The following is a 17,777-nucleotide window of genomic DNA, read 5'->3' on the forward strand; positions in this document are numbered from 1 at the left end:
TTAAGCATGCCAACACACACATTTAATCTCATTAACAATGATTTTAACTGTTCATGCTCTGTTGTACATTCTAAAAACAAGAATACACTGGCTCAATGTAAAACATTAAGGTAACAATTTATGTGAAACATTTTAAGCAATTCCAACTTAGCCAGCTTTAAGTAGATGCTGTGAGATTTTTAGTCAGACTAACTCAAGTTTAGTAAAGCATTTAATTAAATAGTTTAGTAAACTTGAGTGGTTTTGTCTTCTACAAACTTAATTAAGTTTAACCAACTTAATTAAAAGGTTTTAGTGTTATTAAGCAGTCAAATTAATTTAAGTTATTCTAACTTCTTTATATTATTTTTTACTTAGAAATATCAATGCAAAATGTTACCCGAATTGTTGTGTGGGCCGCCAGAAGAGGAGGTACTGCTGGCCCACCACCAGAGGGCGCCCTGCCTGAAGTGCAGGCTTCAGGCACGAGAGGGCGCTGCCGCCTCCAGGAACTGCCGAGGTGACAGCTGTCACCCATCAACCATGACAGCTGTCACTGATCATCTACATTACACCAGGAATAAAAGCAGGAAGACACCTCCACCACATCGCCAAGATATCAACTTCATCCGTTTGTGTGGTACAATATAATTCGTATATTGTGAGTGTTTGCAGGAGTACCGGTACCTCTGTCGGTGGAAGCTGAGAGAGTGCTGGACGGCACTCTTTTCCCCTGAGGAATCACTGCGGTACTCTGCAAGATATTGAGTGAGAGGTGGAGGTGGAATTCCCACCATAATTGTTACTGGGTGTACACACACCCACACTTGACTGTTTTTGTTTTCCGCCAGCAGTACCAGATCCGACACGCCGAGACGGTGGCCACCTGGGGACTTCGGGACTTGGCGGCTCCAGTATCCCTCGGGTTCGGTGGCGGTGGAAATCGTGTGGTTCCGGTTCGTCTCCAGACGGGCGTCTCCTATCGTCGAGCCTGCCCACACGACACCTTTATTGATTGACTTGTATTCATTCTGTAATCTGCTGTGTTTGGTTGTGGCATTCACAACAGTAAAGTCTTCTAATTTAACTCCTTCTATTGTCCGTTCATTTACGCCCCCTGTTGTGGGTCCGTGTCACTACACTTTCCCAACACGAATTTTGTTTGGTTTTTTTTTGTAGTTTTTGTTGAAATTATTTTGCTTAAGTCAGAAAAAATTACATGTTGCAATTTCAGTTTTATGATCAAACTGTTTATTTTATAACTGTTGTCAACCTATGTGCAACTGTTTTTTTTTTTTTTTTTTTAAAACCGTTAACACATTTTGTGCCAATACCTTGTAAGGTATCAACTTATGGAGCTAAATCCAGGCCAAAAGTTTTGTATTCTAATAATTTAAAAAAGTATTATTAAAATAAAAATAAGTGTAAGATATATATATATTCAGTTTAAATATACTTTTGACTCAGCTCTGTAATTGTTTTCATCAAATCATTTATTTTCATTTTTTACTCTGAAATATATTTTAACATGTGATGGGTCATTTTTATTCGTTGCAGGATTACATTTTTTTAAAGTGAACATGCAAAAAAACTTTTTTTTTCTTGCTGAAAATACTCTTCAATTTAATTTATACAAATAAATTTCATGGACCATTGTTAAAACTGTATTTGAACTTTATATTTATTTTTATGCTCATAACAAAGAGGCAATTTTCTGATATTTTTAATGTATGCATGCCTTGAAAATATATTGTTTGTACTGACAACAACCTTAGAAGTGCAACAAAGCAATGAATCATAAATAAATGTGAGGAACAAGGAGGCAAGGCAGAGAATAAGACTGAATTTATTCTAAAATTTTGAGGATCAGAGGCCACCCTGTCAGGTGGAAACAGTTTTTCTTTAAGACTATATCCATAAGGTGGGAACCAGTGAGTCACTACGATAAAGCAAAACCACAAGGTGGGATCTTTCTTAGAGGAAGTCAAAGGGGATTATAAATATTATATTTTGCATGTTCTGACTGATGGTACAGCACAGTCTCACACCCAAACATCACATTATGATGTAAGTGGTTCATTTAATTCCAAAATACACTGAACAAAAATATAAACACACCACTTTTGTTTTTGCTCCCATTTTTCCCATTTACATTTTCTATATACACAAAAGACATATTTCTCTCAAACATTCTTCACAAATCTGTGTTAGTGAGCACTTCTCCTTTGCTGAGATAATCCATCCCGCCTCACAGGTGTGGCGTATCAAGATGCTGATTAGACACCATGATTATTGCACAGGTGTGCCTTAGGCTGGCCACAATAAAAGGCCACTCTGAAATGTGGACGATTTAAGTGAATTTCTCATGATGAGATACGTTTTGACATTTCACTTCATACAAATACACTTTTGATGGCTGAGCCCAGCAAGTCAATCAAAGCCTGATTGCAATGGTGGATTCCATTTGTATGTACATACATTAAAATATTTTCTATGCCCACTTACTCCAATAAAGGGTCACCGACGGGCTGGAGCCTATCCCAGCAGACAAAGGGCATGACACGGGGCTACACCCTGGACAGGATGCCAGTCTATCGAATGGGACACATGTAGACAAACACAATCACACCTGCACGCACATCGTGCTAACCACTAAGCCACTGTGCTGCCCTCATTTGTAGAGGTGGGAACTTCCCAGGTGCACCCCCCAAGAATGTTCCCTGAAATCAGAATTACAACTTGTTAACTCTTTCAAAATCCACATACCCTAGTTCACAAAGCAAGAGGTTTGCTTTGAGCAGCAACAGTTGGAAAAGCTGCTGTTTTTACTGTTTTTGGTGTTCAGTTTAATAAGTAATGCACACAGTAGGGGAAACCAGTGCACGGTGAATCAAGGGGCACAGTGAATACATAGCTATATCTGCAAAACTACATATATAATTGCAGCAGTTATGCCATATTTTTATGCATAAATACATCCTCCTTATAAATTAGTGTTTTGTTTTGTTTTTGGATACATTAAGGGTAAAACTAAGTGCCAAGTGAAGTCAGTTTTTTCCAATCAAAAGTAAATTTTGTGGATGTCAGTGTCTCTGTATTATTTCTCAAAAACACAGGAAAGGTGACCCAAAAAATTGTTATTAGTTCGAAGACTACCCCGTCCACCTGATGAGCATGTGTTATGTCTTCTCCAGACTATCAACTATTTGACAACATGACTCATGTGTGTCACAAGCACCCAGGGCACAGTGCATCAGTCTAGAAAGTCATTTACTATATTTATATTTAATAATTTTGAAGAAATCTTTATAATCATGTGTTTTTTTCATTGTATTTTAAGTTGATTCACTATGCCGCAGACACTGATTCACTGTGCCCCATGAATTAGTGTCCAGAGCTCAGTGAATGAAAAATTGTAAAATTGATTTTAACTACCTGTAAATTACACTTGGGGAGACATAAATAACACAGCCTTATAAACAATAGCTTGCTGTATTAAATCCACAATAGAATGACCTAAACCTATACATAATGTGTTTATGCTGCCACAAAATCGGTGGCGGCGCCAAGAAATGTTTGTTGGGGGGGCTGAGGGAGTGCTGGGGTAAAAGTTGGAGGGGCTCCACAAAATGTCCTCGAAACTAACAATATATAGTAAATTGCTTTATAAATACCAAGGTATATGTTTTAGTCAGCCGTGCTCCTCTAAAATGTGGTATCAATGCACACACACATCACTTAGAATGATTGCAAGTTCAGTGAACTTGCACACAGATATACAAACTGAATTCATTGAAATGGTGCTCAAGACAATGCATGGAATCAACCTTACGTCCTAAATTTTTGGAGTATGGAGTTAAATTTGTCTCATTAATACTTGAAAATGCACAGAGGGTGATTTACAAATATCCTTTGATTTGTACACGTGCTTTGTGATCCACAAACACAAATTTCTGATTTGTAACTTGTGTGTGGGTTTTTACAAATAAATGTTCATTTGCAAAACTGAAAATTCTGTTAGTGAAGAGTGATTCAGCATTGGTGGATCACCGAACATACACATTCATCACTTTGCTCAGTTATGCAATATTGAGACATTCTCAGCGCAAAACTGCAGTTGAGATCTACAAATACTATGTCAGTTGCTATTCACATTATTGGCAGAATTATTGGGGGGCCACTACCGGTTTCCTCTACTGTCATACTGCTGTATGTGGACATGTTGCTGTAGCATTATTATCCATAAAATCCCTCATAATGAGTTGTTTATCAAATGGAGCTGCTAATATTGGCTTAAACGGTAGATGTAGCCAATCATTTGGCTACACCGCACTACAAACCAAGCAGCACATTAAAACACTTGTGCAACTTATATACCATCTCTCCTCTTCCATAAGGTCTCTTTGGGAGAGTGAATATTTTTGTAGCACTCTGTGCTCCATTTTGGAGGCATCCAGCTTAATTTTGTCACTTGCAGTGCTGTGTGGAAAAATGGATTGCATTTACCTCTGGTATGATGTCATTCCAAGCCACGAATTACGACTTCCGAGGTAAATGGAATGAGCCATTAGTCTTAATGCAGAACAAACACACATGCAGACACCCCGACTCCGCACTCAGCTTTCAGACCGCTTCAAGTAGGCGTCCACTTAGTCGACAAAACACCATTCCTTGCAACACCAGAACAGAATACCCACCTGCCTTGAGAAGTTTAGCTCCAACCTCACATTTCCATACAGCTTTACTTGCCCTCAGCTGTTTCTGTCTTGGCATTATTGCTTAGATTCATAGGTTTACAGCTGACCTGTGGTTCAGCCACCAGAACCATTACATCCTGGCACCCACCCTGGTATAGGCGTGGTGTAAAAGACTGAAAATGGTGCCAGGTCAATGTACTTCCCATCACTGTATGTTTGAAAGCACAAATCCTGCTGGAAGGACAAAGGTAGGTTTTGTTTTCCTTTTTGGGTAAGTGTGGTTTCTCTTTGCTCACTGATGAGGGAAGAGGAAGACTGGGAGGGGAGAAGGGTGAGAGACTGACAGATGCAGGGACGGAGAGAGAAAGAGAGACACAGGCAGGGAGCTGACACAACCATCTTGCTTTTGCTGCAGTTTCCCTCCAGCTGCTGCTGGTTCAAAGTACGGTCACTGGCAGCGACTAAAAGCTTCGAGAAAACACCCACACTGCCACTTCATACACAGAAGGAGGGGAAAAGAATGTCTTTGGAACAATCAGAAGCCAAATATTAGAGAACATTTATAAAACAACTCCAAAGAAGATCAAGATGAGGAATGTCATGAGGAATGGCAGACATGATACAACGTTTGAGGAAGTTACTCTTAGTCAACAAGTGTCTTAAAAATCAATGTTATTATTTGTGGAAACAAGCAACATTGAGACCCTGATCCATGCATTTATCTCTTCTAGATTGGACTACTGCAATGTTCTACAGTGAGGAAAATAAGTATTTGAACACCCTGCGATTTTGACGTGGACCTAAGATGGAAATTTCAGACCCCTCCATGATTTCTAAGTGGGAGAACTTGCAAAATCGCAGAGTGTTCAAATACTTATTTTCCTCACTGTATTTTCTGGTTTGCCACAGTCCAGCATTAGGGCTCTCCAGTTGGTTCAAAATGCTGCAGCCAGACTTTTGACATGAAGCAGGAAGTTCGACCACATTACACCCATTTTGGCATCCCTTCACTGGCTTCCTGTCCTAGTGAGATCAGATTTTAAGGTTCTGCTACTAGTCTATAAAACTATTCACGGACTGGCACCTTCCTACCGAGCTGACCTAATTAAACCTTATGTACCAGCCCGGGCTTTGCGTTCTCAGGGTGAAGGACTACTTTGTGTCCCTAGGGTGAATAAGAAGTCTGTGGGTCACAGAGCTTTCTCTTATCGTGCCCCTGTTCTGTGGAATGATCTCCCTGCATCAATAAAACAGTCAGATTCTGTGGAAACTTTCAAGTCCAGACTTAAGACGCACTTATTTTCCCTTTCGTTTGGCTAGCATACTGGTATAGTTTTGTTTTACACTTTTTACTCTTTTAATTCATTTTATTAGGAAACTGATCGTACCGCAGCCCCGACTTTACCTAAATACTGTCTTTTAGTGAAGCTTAGGGCTAGTGGCTGGCGATCACCTTCGTATTTCTTGTTTTTTTTCTTGTTGTTTAATGCTGACAAATTATACTGTATTTCTTGTCTTTCTGATGCCTGGTTCTGTTTTTTTTCCCTCTCTGTTTAAGGTGCAGCTCCATCCAGAGATGGGAGTTGTATTTGTGCTGGAAATCCTCCTGTCCTGTGCACCAACAGCATTTCCTGTATATTCGTTTTGTGAATTGTTTCTGTGAATTGTTCTGTAATTTATGTCTGTAGCATGGCCCAAGCAGAGGGTCACACCTTTAAGTCTGGTCTGCTTGAGGTTTCTTCCTCAGAGAGAGTTTTTCCTTACCACTGTTGCTCTGGGGGTTAGTAAGGTTAGACCTTACTTGTGTGAAGCGTCTTGAGGCAACTCTGTTGTGATTTGGCGCTATATAAATGAAAATAAATTGAAAATAAATTGAAATTGTGGGGAAAAAAAATACCCCAAAGACTCTAAAGTGAACATTGGCATTCGTCCGTCTGTGGGAGACGATGGTGTTGCATCCACTTTGGGTTTTTTTTTGCTTTTTTTTGTTTCTTTTTTATACACTTTTTTCAATTCAATTTCATTTATATGTGTCAAAACAGTTGTTTATTATACAAGTAGTTTGCTGTGTGTTTTGAATAAATGTGTGTGGAAATTTATTTTTTGCTTTATTTTTTCCTTGCCTATTTTTGATTGTAAACCTTTATTACACTTATAAAACACAACAAAAACATATACAAGGGTAGGCTGAAAAGTTCTAAGGCTCACTATAATGCAGTTAATGCATTACTCCTTCATGGGGAGCCTTAGAACTTTTCAGCCTACCCTTGTATATTCTGAAAGCACAGGTTGTCCTGAAAAAAGAGATATAAAACTTGATTGTGGGATGCAGGGAGAGCTGTTAACAGCAATAATAAAACATTTATGCCTGGCGAGTGAACTGTCCAAAAAATGTTCTCGGACCCCAGAGGGTTAACATATACACTCACCGGCCACTTTATTAGGTACACCTGTTCAATTGCTTGACAATCATAACATATATGTGTTTTCATTTTTAAAAGAACTTGAAGAACAATGAAAATGCCTGTGTGAAAATTCTTGTGTTCATGAATAAAAAGAACGTGTCCAATGTTTAAATAATATTTTAGACAATAAGGCCCATGGGCTTCTCCTTTATTTCACTCAGTGTTGCCAAAGCAAGGCAGGGCTGAGTTTTAGGGTGGACCGCTCGGTCTGTAACACCATCTAGTCAATGCAAGTGGCTTTAATCCAATAAGAGTTGATTTTACACTATGTTGAGTTGATTTAGCCTTGTGGTAGAGTATATTTAACTATTTATACTGGGATCAAATGTCATTCCAGCAGAGCAAATTTTACTCAGCAAAATTTCCTGTATGTAAACTTTACAATTTATCCACGGTTCATATGCATGCCAAAATTTCGGAGGTGCTCAAGACAGATCACAGATCAACTATGGTTCCTTACGCTACTAGTGGCGCTCAGTCTTAAGTTGAGCTTGATCAAGGGTTAACTGGCAGGATCCACTCCTTCCCATTTAATCCTGAATAGCAAATTGGGGCATGTTTTGAAGCATCATGGTAACTTCTTGATCCATGTTTGTCAATCTTGAACAAACTTGGTATACTTAGTAGTTATGCCCATCATCGGCACCACATTTTAAATCGTGATCCAATTTTTGAACTGTTTAAAACTTTCATCCTGATTCTCAAAATCATTGATAGTAGGTGGTGACTTCTGGGTATTTTCACCGATGTTCAAACATCTTTAAACAGGGTATTCGTATTGACTACAACTTGAAACTTGTTTAATCTACACTATCTTGTTTACTACACTGGGATAAAAATTCTAAATTGAAATATCGTTTGTTGTGGTTTGTGATCATGTCTAAAACCTTAAGACACAAAAACAGCTTCTTTCCATCCACAGCTAGACTTATAAATAATGCCAGAGACCCCCATTTACCCTGCTCCCCCTTCCACAAAGTACAGATTGACCATCCCTGCACTGAAGGGTACTGTGCGTCTGCATGCCTTTGCACAGCCCCATTCCACTACGTTATATTTATTTGACAGTGAACATAGTTTTGCCTATTTGTCTGACTTCTTCATTTCTAACAGACGTTTTTCCTTTTCTTTTTATTTATGCACCAATGACACCAGATCAAATTCCTTGTATGTGAGAACGTACTTGTCAGTAAATTTTATTATGATTCTGATGTCTAGCCAAGCACACACCTCTTTTCTTTTGTTTGTGGGCGGGTTAGCAGGTCTGCATTTTATAAAGCAGCCTGTTGAGTCAAGCTGGATTAAGCCATTTCATCCTGTTTTTGAACTTTTTTTTGGATTGTTGGCAGTCGTAGTAGAGTGGAATACCTCTGTGTACCGCTGTGGAATAACCCTGTTACTTAGTTTTTTGTCAATTTTCTTTCACTATCTGGCCATCTGTCGGTCTGTTTGTGTGTCTGTCTGTGTGCTTGGCTTTGATTCAAAAGAATTAGTATGAGGTGGTGGATCCTGACCATTACCCTTGATCACTGAGCAAATCGGCAATCTTGGTTACAGCATCAAAGGAATTGGGATCGTATTTCAAAGTTCATAAGAATTGGGATGACAGATCGAAGGTGAAAAGTAGGATCAGGATCAAAGGAAAGGAGGATCAGCACCATATTATGTAATGACCCAAACAGGCAGACAGACAGAGAAGATGACAAAAACTAAACCAAAACAAATGCTTTTATTCATTTCTATAAGTGAATTTACACACAATAAAAGGAAAAGGAGAAAAAAAGCACCTTGTGCTCTGCAGTTGGTGTTTACAGACTGCAGCACTCACAAGGAGAAAACACGAGAAGTGTTTGACTCACTGTGTTTCCCATGCAGGAGCCCTGGGGAGCAGAGAGGCAGAACACTGAGCTATATTCCTGCTGATCAGATTAGTAGCCCCATGCTGCCTGCTTGCTTGTGTGTGTGTGTGTGTGTGTGTGTGTGTGTGTGTGTGTGTGTGTGTGTGTGTGTGTGTGTGTGTGTGTGTGTGTGTGCGTGTTCTGTTTGTTTTCACACATATAAGCGTGCACGCCATGTGTCTCAGGAAGAAGTTTTTTCCAGTGCCATATCCAGACTTTTCCCCGCTGACGCCGGTGTTCTGGCAGAGAAAGCATCCTGTTCTCACCGTTGAGGGGTCGGATGACCAGGACGGGTCACACCCGCCAGAGGTTTACCAGCAGCACCGTTTGATGGAAGGAACAGGAAACTGGGGCTGAAATATGGAAACTTCAACACGTATGGCTGCACACTCAGGAAATCCTGTGAGGTGCTGATCTAAGATTAAAGTGGCTAAATTTCAGTAAATGCTGAAAATAAAACTTTCTTATTGCAAAAGTTTTTTTTTTTTTTGTTTTGTTTTTTTATAACTGTGTTTGTAGTAAGTTTGGCACATCAGAATCATTTTTGAGCACAGGCTGGGTACAGAGCCCAAAAGGAACAAGGAACAACAACACGTGAACACTGGGATACGGTAAAATGTGTACTGTGATTGTCCTACTTGCACTAGTCTTGGCAGCTAATTTAATTAACACTCAGTGGATAAGAAATAGACAGGAACTGAAATGAACTTGCCACAACTTTCCAGTTAATTAATGCCTCAATGGGAAATGTGTTCTTTACTCCATCATTCACTACAACACTAATTTAATTAGGCAGCATACAACTCAGAATAAAATTCATTTAAATAAGATTTCCAGCCAACTGTCTACACTGGATAAGATCAACATTTAGTCAGGTTAAACCTGTAGATTAATATCTGTGATAAAAATATTACAGATTCACTGAGACAAAATCTTTGGGAACTGTTGCATCAGAGCAAAGTGCTGATTTTGCAATGTGCACAAATTTCCAATCAATGTTGTGAAATTAGCAAAGCAAGACCCTTTGGCTGCTCCCTGGTTTTCACTTGGGGTCACCACAGTGATACAAGGTGGGTCTGCATGTTGATTTGGCACAAGTTTTACACCAGATGCCCATCCTGATGCAACTCCACATTACATGGAGAAATGTGGCAGGGGTGGGGTTTGAACTGGGAACCTTCCACACTGAAACCAAGCACACTAACCACTTGGCCACCACCCCTGCAATGTTGTGAAAATTACAACCCCAATTACAATGAAGTTGGGACATTGTGTAAAATGTAAATAAAAACAGAATACAATGATCTGTGAATCCTCTTCAACCTATATTCAATTGAATAAACCACAAAGGCAAGATATTTAATGTTCAAACTGATAAACGTTATTGTTTTTGTGTAAATATTTGCTCATTTTGAAATGGATGCCTGCAACATGTTTCAAAAAAGATGGGACAGTGGTATGTTTACCACTGTGTTACATCACCTTTCCTTCTAACAACACTCAGTAAGCATTTGGGAACTGAGGACACTAATTGTGAGTGTCATGACTGGGTATAAAAGGAGCATCCCCAAAATGCTCAGCCATTCACAAGCAAAGATGGTGCGAGGATCACCACTTTGTGAACAACTGCATGAAAAAATAGTCCAACAATTTAAGAACAATGTTACTCAATGTTCAATTGCAAGGAATTTAGGGGTTCCATCATCTACAGTCCATAATATAATCAGAAGATTCAGAGAATCTGGAGAACGTTCTACACGTAAGCAGCAAGGCCGAAAACCAACAATGAATGCCTGTGACCTTCGATCCCTCAGGCAGCACTGCATTAAAAACCAACATCATTGTGTAAAGGATTCTACCACGTGGGCTCAGGAACACTTCAGAAAACCACTGTCAGTTAACACAGTTCGTCACTACATCTACAAGTGCAAGTTAAAACTCTACCATGCAAAGGAAAAGCCATACATCAACAACATCCAGAAATGCTGCCGCCTTCTCTGGGCCTGAGCTCATTTGAAATGGACAGATGCAAAATGGAAAACTGTGGTGTGGTCTGATGAGTCCACATTTCAAATTGTTTTTGTAAATCATGGAAGTCGTGTCCTCCAGACAAAAGAAGAAAAAGACCATCCAGATTGTTACCAGTGCAAAGTTCCAAAGCCAGCATCTGTGATGGTATGGGGGTGTGTTAGTGCCCATGGCATGGGTAACTTACACATCTGTGATGGTACCATCAATGCTGAAAGGTACATCCAGGTTTTGGAGCAACACATGCTGCCATCCAAGCAACGTCTTTTTCAGGGACGTCTCTGCTTATTTCAGCAAGACAATGCCAAGCAACATTCTGCACGTGCTACAACAGCTTGGCTTCATAGTAAAAGAGTGTGGGTACTAGACTGGCCTGGCTGCAGTCCAGACCTGTTGCCCATTAAAAATGTTGAATATAGGTTTAAGAGGATTTGCAAATCATTGTATTCTGTTTTTAATTTACATTTTACACAATGTCCCAAATTCATTGGAATTGGGGTTGTAGTATTTATCAGCATGTCTTTGATAATCCAGTCTTATGTAAATGGTAAATGGACAGCATTAATATAACGCTTTTCCACCTGCATCAGCAGCTCAAAGTGCTTTACAGTAATGCCTCACATTCACCCATTTGCATAGACACTCACACTGATGTCAGGGTGCTGCCATGCAAAGCACTCACTGCACACTGGGAGTAGCTAGAGGATTAAGGACCTCACCTAAGGGCTGTTAGTGATTTTCTGCTCTGGCTGGATTTTGAACTGAGGATCCTCTGGTCTGAAGCCCAACACTTAACCACTAGACCATCACTTCCCTTATGTAGAATGCATTAGGCCATTGTCCCTACCGGTGCGGGAACAGTGGTGCTTGGGGGGTTGCTGGTTTTTGCTTCAGTGGGCCGTCACAGGTGAGGCACTGGGGTATCTCTGTGGGATTTAAAGGTTGTCTTTTGTTTGATGACTGGTATGCAGTCCACATGGTCACTGTGCACCTCCTGGCAGTGCAGAGTTATGTCCCATCCCTTGTGCATGTCCTCTCCCACAGAGATGGGTTTCTCTGTGGTGCTTGCTGTGTCTGTGTGGCTACCTCTCAGATTGGAGGGTACGTGATACTGATGTAACTCCTTACTATCATTCACTTTATTACACGCCTGTTTTTATCTTTCACACTCTGCACAAAGATTCATAACTTTCCCACATACATTTGCGGTCATACCTTCATGTAACTATACTTCATGTAAATTTTCTCAAGGTTCTTCAGTCATTACTGTCATGGGTAGTTGTTTTGCTGCACATGAGTAACAGCACCCATGTGCAGTGGTTGTAAGCTGACGTGTTTCAGTGCAGTTGTACACTGAAACTGTGCATAAATACATTCTCCCCACCTCTGTACGCTTGTTGACTCCTCCCATTGACTGGATTAAGTCCTGAGATCCAGACAGCTAACAACCCCATTTGTGCCTAATACAAACTGCTCATGCTGTTCACAATGCTTTATGACTTTGTGACCTCCCACAGGGGGACATGTGCAAAACAAAGGGCTTAGCAGAAGGGACCAGAGGAGTAGGATTCAGAGGCAAATGTCAAAAGTGAGGAGACGACAAGGAGGTTTCATGCCACATAGAAGATCAAAGTGTAGTTAACGTGTATTGTGTACATTTTAATTTAAAAAGTCCTAATTTTCACTGTACAGACAACTGACCGCATTCTATACCAATTATATGAAATGCTGATGAGAACATACAAACAATATATCAGAAAAATTTGGATAATACATGTGTGAGCACATAGAGCACAGCAGGCGTCACGTGGAGGCTTTTCAAGTGCACAAATCCTGTCAACATGTGCCAGACGCTCCTGCAGAGTCATCTAAGTTTCCTGTTTCTCCAACAGCAGGACATTTCTTTAATGATCATAAATCACTTAAGAACCTGAACCAGAAAGATAAACTTTACATAAGAAGATTTTGGAATGTGACTCAGGATTTGGGAGGAAACATTAAATAATTTAATCCATCCATCCATTTTCTATAAGACGTACTGTGATCAACAGTCATGGTGGGTGGCGGGCTGGAGCTTATCCCAGCAATCATAGGGCATGAGGTGGGGTACACCCTGGACGTCACCTCATGCCAGTCTGTCGCAGGGCCACATGTAGACTGACACATACATTCACATCTGCATGCGCACATACAGTCAATTTAAACTTTCCAATTTGCATAACCTGCATGTTTTTGGATGGGGAAACCCATGCAAATACGAGGAGAACATGCAAACTCCACACAGAAAGAACCAAGTGGGGAAACGGTCCCACAACTTTCTTGCAGGGAGGCAACAGTGCTAACCACTAATCCACTGTGCCACCTAAAAAATGTAATGTAAATATAAACCAGCATATTCTCCGCACTGTTAACAATGTAACTTTTGGACAGCAAAAATGCAGACAAGTGGGTGAATGAGTGAGCTAATCCATCCCAGCAAGACTGGGTAGACATCATCATCATCATCATCATCACTGCCACTCGACACAAGCATGGTGGTCCAGAAGAAATTCATCCAGGCATCTAACTCGGAGGCTTCCAACTATTTTTCAGAGCTTTAGCAGCTTTCCGTCTTGCACGTCTTTCCTCTTCAGCTTTCCATCTATTGGTCTCAAAGGTCTTGAAGCCATCATAAACCATTCTCCTCCAAACCAATCTATCTGGTGGGGCTGTAGCCCAGTCCACAATCTTGCAGTCTTTAAAGCTTCTTTTAAGGACATCCTTGTACATCTTCTTTGGAGTGCCAACACAACATGATCCAGTAGAAAGCTGACTGAAGATAAGTTGTGTTGGAAGACGTGTGTCCATTCTCACCACGTCTGTACCATTTCAGTCTGTTTTGGTGTAACATAGCCTCGATACTTCTCAGGTAAGCTTGGTCAAGAACTGAAGCACTGGTGACACAATCATACCATTTCACATTCATGATTGTTCAAAGATATCTTTGGTGGAATTTCTCGTTTTTATTTATGTCCACGCATTGACAACAAGCAGACAAACGCACGTCACAGTGGGCAGTTGTTAGTCCATGTCCGTCAAAACACAGTGCGTGTTGTCCAGCTAGGACATGGAATATGGCCGACACCTGCTGCGAGAGGGTTCAACAGCGCACACTCTGTCTTTCAGCCGCTGGTGTGCACAAATAGTTGTAGCAACAGGTGTATGAGGCAGTTGTTATTTTACATGTTTTACACACGATTCCTGCTTCATGTGCAAATCGACCAAAGCCGCACTATGCGTAAAGGGGCCCTCACTCCTCCTTGCACAGTCCCTCAGTTTTTGAGAACAGAGTGCCATACTGTTTGTATTTCTTCATAATTTATGTAAATAAAGTCCAAGACATATGCAGTGAATTGGAAATGTTCATGTATCCATCCCCTGACTTGTCTGAAGAAAACTGACAATAAAAATTGATTATTTACAGGTATTACACCAAAGTGGCCCGGTACTTATGCAATCCATCTTGGGTTTTATATTTTTAATTAATTTATATCAAGCTGCAGAAATTTGCTTTCAGTTTGAGTTTAAGGAAGATCATTTTAGACATTTTTCTTTTTTGCAATTTTTCTTTTTTTTTTTTGCATTTGAAATGGCATAAACAAAGTTAAATGTGTGAAATACCAAGTGTTCCAACACTTTTGTAAGGCACTGTAATCGCTGGATGTGTGTAAATGTGACATCTACTTCAACACAGTACAAATTTAAATTAAAAAAAAAATGTAGTTTTTCTTCTTGTGTTTCAGTACACTTACACTGTCACTCCTATGCTACTTTGCTACAGATTTTAGGGCAAGGGAGAATACTTCCTTTGCACAACTGCGAGCATTCCAGCACACTGTTGCACAACTATTGCATTTGTTCTGTTTCATCAAAACAGCACTGATCACTTCTGTTCCCATGACTGATTCTCAAAGAGTGACATGACAAAGCAATAAATGTTATGGACAGTGGTTTGATACAAAGTAGTGCTTGGAATCTTGAACAATCAAATAATCAATATATTTTAGGAAGTAAGATGATCAAGCTGATCCAAATGATCAAAATTATTTCTTGTACAGTGCATCCAGAAAGTATTCACAGCTATTGACTTTTTCCACATTTTGTTATGTTACAGCCTTATTCCAAAACAGATGAAATTAGTTTTTGCTCCTTAAAATTCTACACATAATACCCCATAATGACAATTTAATTTTTTTATATATATATATATTTTTGCAAATTTATATATAAAAAAAAAAAAAAAACAAAAAAAAAAACCAAAAACTAAGAAATCACATCTATGTAAAAATTCAGAACCTTTGCCATGAAGCTCAAAATTGAGCTTAGGGGCATCCTATTTCCACTGATCATCCTTGAGATGTTTTTACAGCTTAAATGGAGTCCACTTCGGACAATTTCAGTTGATTGGACATAATTTTGAAAAGCACACACCTGTCTACATATAAGGTCCCGATGAGCACCATCATCCATACATGGAAGAAGTTTGGATCCACCACAATTCTTCCAAGAGCTGGCCGCCCATTTGAACTGAGCAAATGGGGGAGAAGAGTGTTAGTCATTGAGGTGACCAAGAACCCGATGATCACTCTGTCAGAGCTCCAGCATTCCTCTGTGGAGAGAGGAGAACCTTCCAGAAGGACAGCCATTTCTGCAGCAATCCACCAATCAGGCCTGTATGATAGAGTGCATGAAACAGGAATTGTGTGCGAACCGTGTCATGTTGTCCCTGCCTCCAATGCGTCGTACACCTGTTGCTACAACTATTAGCGCACACCAGTGGCTAAAAGACAGACTGTGCGCTGTGAGAGCCCATCAAACCCTCTCACGGCAGGTTTCAGCCAAATTCCATCTGACACACACAAACATCTAACACTGCTCGCTTGGCACTTAGAAAATGTGTGGCCATTTGCACTATTGGCACGACAACAGTCAGCAGACAATCACTGTCGAGCTGGATGAGAAATTTGTCTAAGCGCCCCCACGGGTGTGTCTTTAAAACCGACACAGTGACACATTGGTGTGTGTCCATTAACAGGAGCGGCTGTGGAGACCTGAGGTTCTGGACATCCCAGCTGGAGAACATATACCATGTTTGGATGGACATGAACTAACAACTGTCCACTGTGACGTGTATGTGTCTGCTTGCAGTCCTCACATGGACATACATAAAAAAATATATATATATTATATATATCGCTGTTGCAATGGGCTGCAGCGAGCACGTGCAGGCCGCGAATATTGACAGGCTACACCACATGAAACAGACCATCAGATCATAACACGCAGTGGGTGATCTGAATGTCAAGTCACCCACGTGAGCTCTGTTCCACATAACGCGGTGTCTGTCCTGTGGTGCGCCATCCATAAGATACACGTGTCGGGCAGGATATGCATGTGGGGCCAGCTGGACACGCCGCCAGCAGATGTGGACATGATACAAAAGCACTACTTCTCATTCATGTCATTTCATGACTGTATGTCTGTGACCATGGGTCATCCACAGAGGAACAGACGGATCATACCTGTATTGTCCACTTGATAAGAGAGAATCAATAAAATGCAGTGTTTTTATATGGTGTGTGGTTTTATTTTTTCTTAAATACATCCATGTTCTTCTTGATATCAGGCATTGTCCTGCACCTTTTGCAGGACAGCATGGTAGCTCAGTGGTAAAGTTTCTGACTAGCAATCAGAGCTTTTGGAAAGGGCAGGTTCAAATCCCATGGGTGGCATGATTTTTTTTTTTTTTTTTCACAGCAGCTGCTCACACTGTGTTCCCACATCCACGAAACCGTTGCAGCATATAGTTTTTTATTATTCTTTTTTTTTTTTTCTCACAGCAGCGCATAAACTGCACAGTCAGGTCCAGGACCAAAGGAAGGAAGGAAGGACCATGCACTTGGACCATCCTTTTGCTAAGCAAGGACAATCTGATATCTTTTTTCTTTTATTTTCTACAGCAATTATGCAACATTCAAACAAGCTGCAGCTGTGACTTTATTTGACTCTTATGATCAAAGACCTTTGTTAAAAAGTCCCTTCAGTATTATTTCTGACGTACTGGATCATACTTGTATTGTCAGATACTGACTAGAAATAGATTTTGGTCTAAGGCAAAAAAAAAAAAAAAAGCAGTTTAGATTTGGTGGCAAAAGACAGAGCACACTCTCGATGGTACAGCAGTCCATTCCAAGTCTACCACATGCAGACAACCACTGAATCCTATAGTCAGTTAGCCTACTTTACATGTTTTTGCACTGTAGGGGGGATTCAGAGCAACTGGATACAAGGAAAATATACACCTAGTCTATGTATGAATAAAAACAAAGTTAATTTGAACAAAGTGAAGGACAGCAGTGTATGAACAGGAAAGCTGACACTTCACTTTTGACACCACAGAGGTAAAAAAAAGCCGACTGATACTGTTACAGAAAGCACTAATGACTTGTAATGTTACACAAAAGAGCAGCGATTAAATATATTTACAGTGCCTGTAGGCTTGTGCAGTGTATTCACAGTCTTGTAGTTATGAAATTCTGAAATACAAGATTTCTTGTACTCTAGGAGGATGTGGCAGATGACAAGGAAAACACACAATACATAAACGCATTATTGCCACATATAGTGCATATGCATAGTAGAAACCTGTGCATATGTTGATCTGGTTTTAT

The sequence above is a fragment of the Thalassophryne amazonica genome, chromosome 11 (genome assembly GCF_902500255.1).
Source record: "Thalassophryne amazonica chromosome 11, fThaAma1.1, whole genome shotgun sequence".
Taxonomy (NCBI): Eukaryota; Metazoa; Chordata; class Actinopteri; order Batrachoidiformes; family Batrachoididae; genus Thalassophryne; species Thalassophryne amazonica.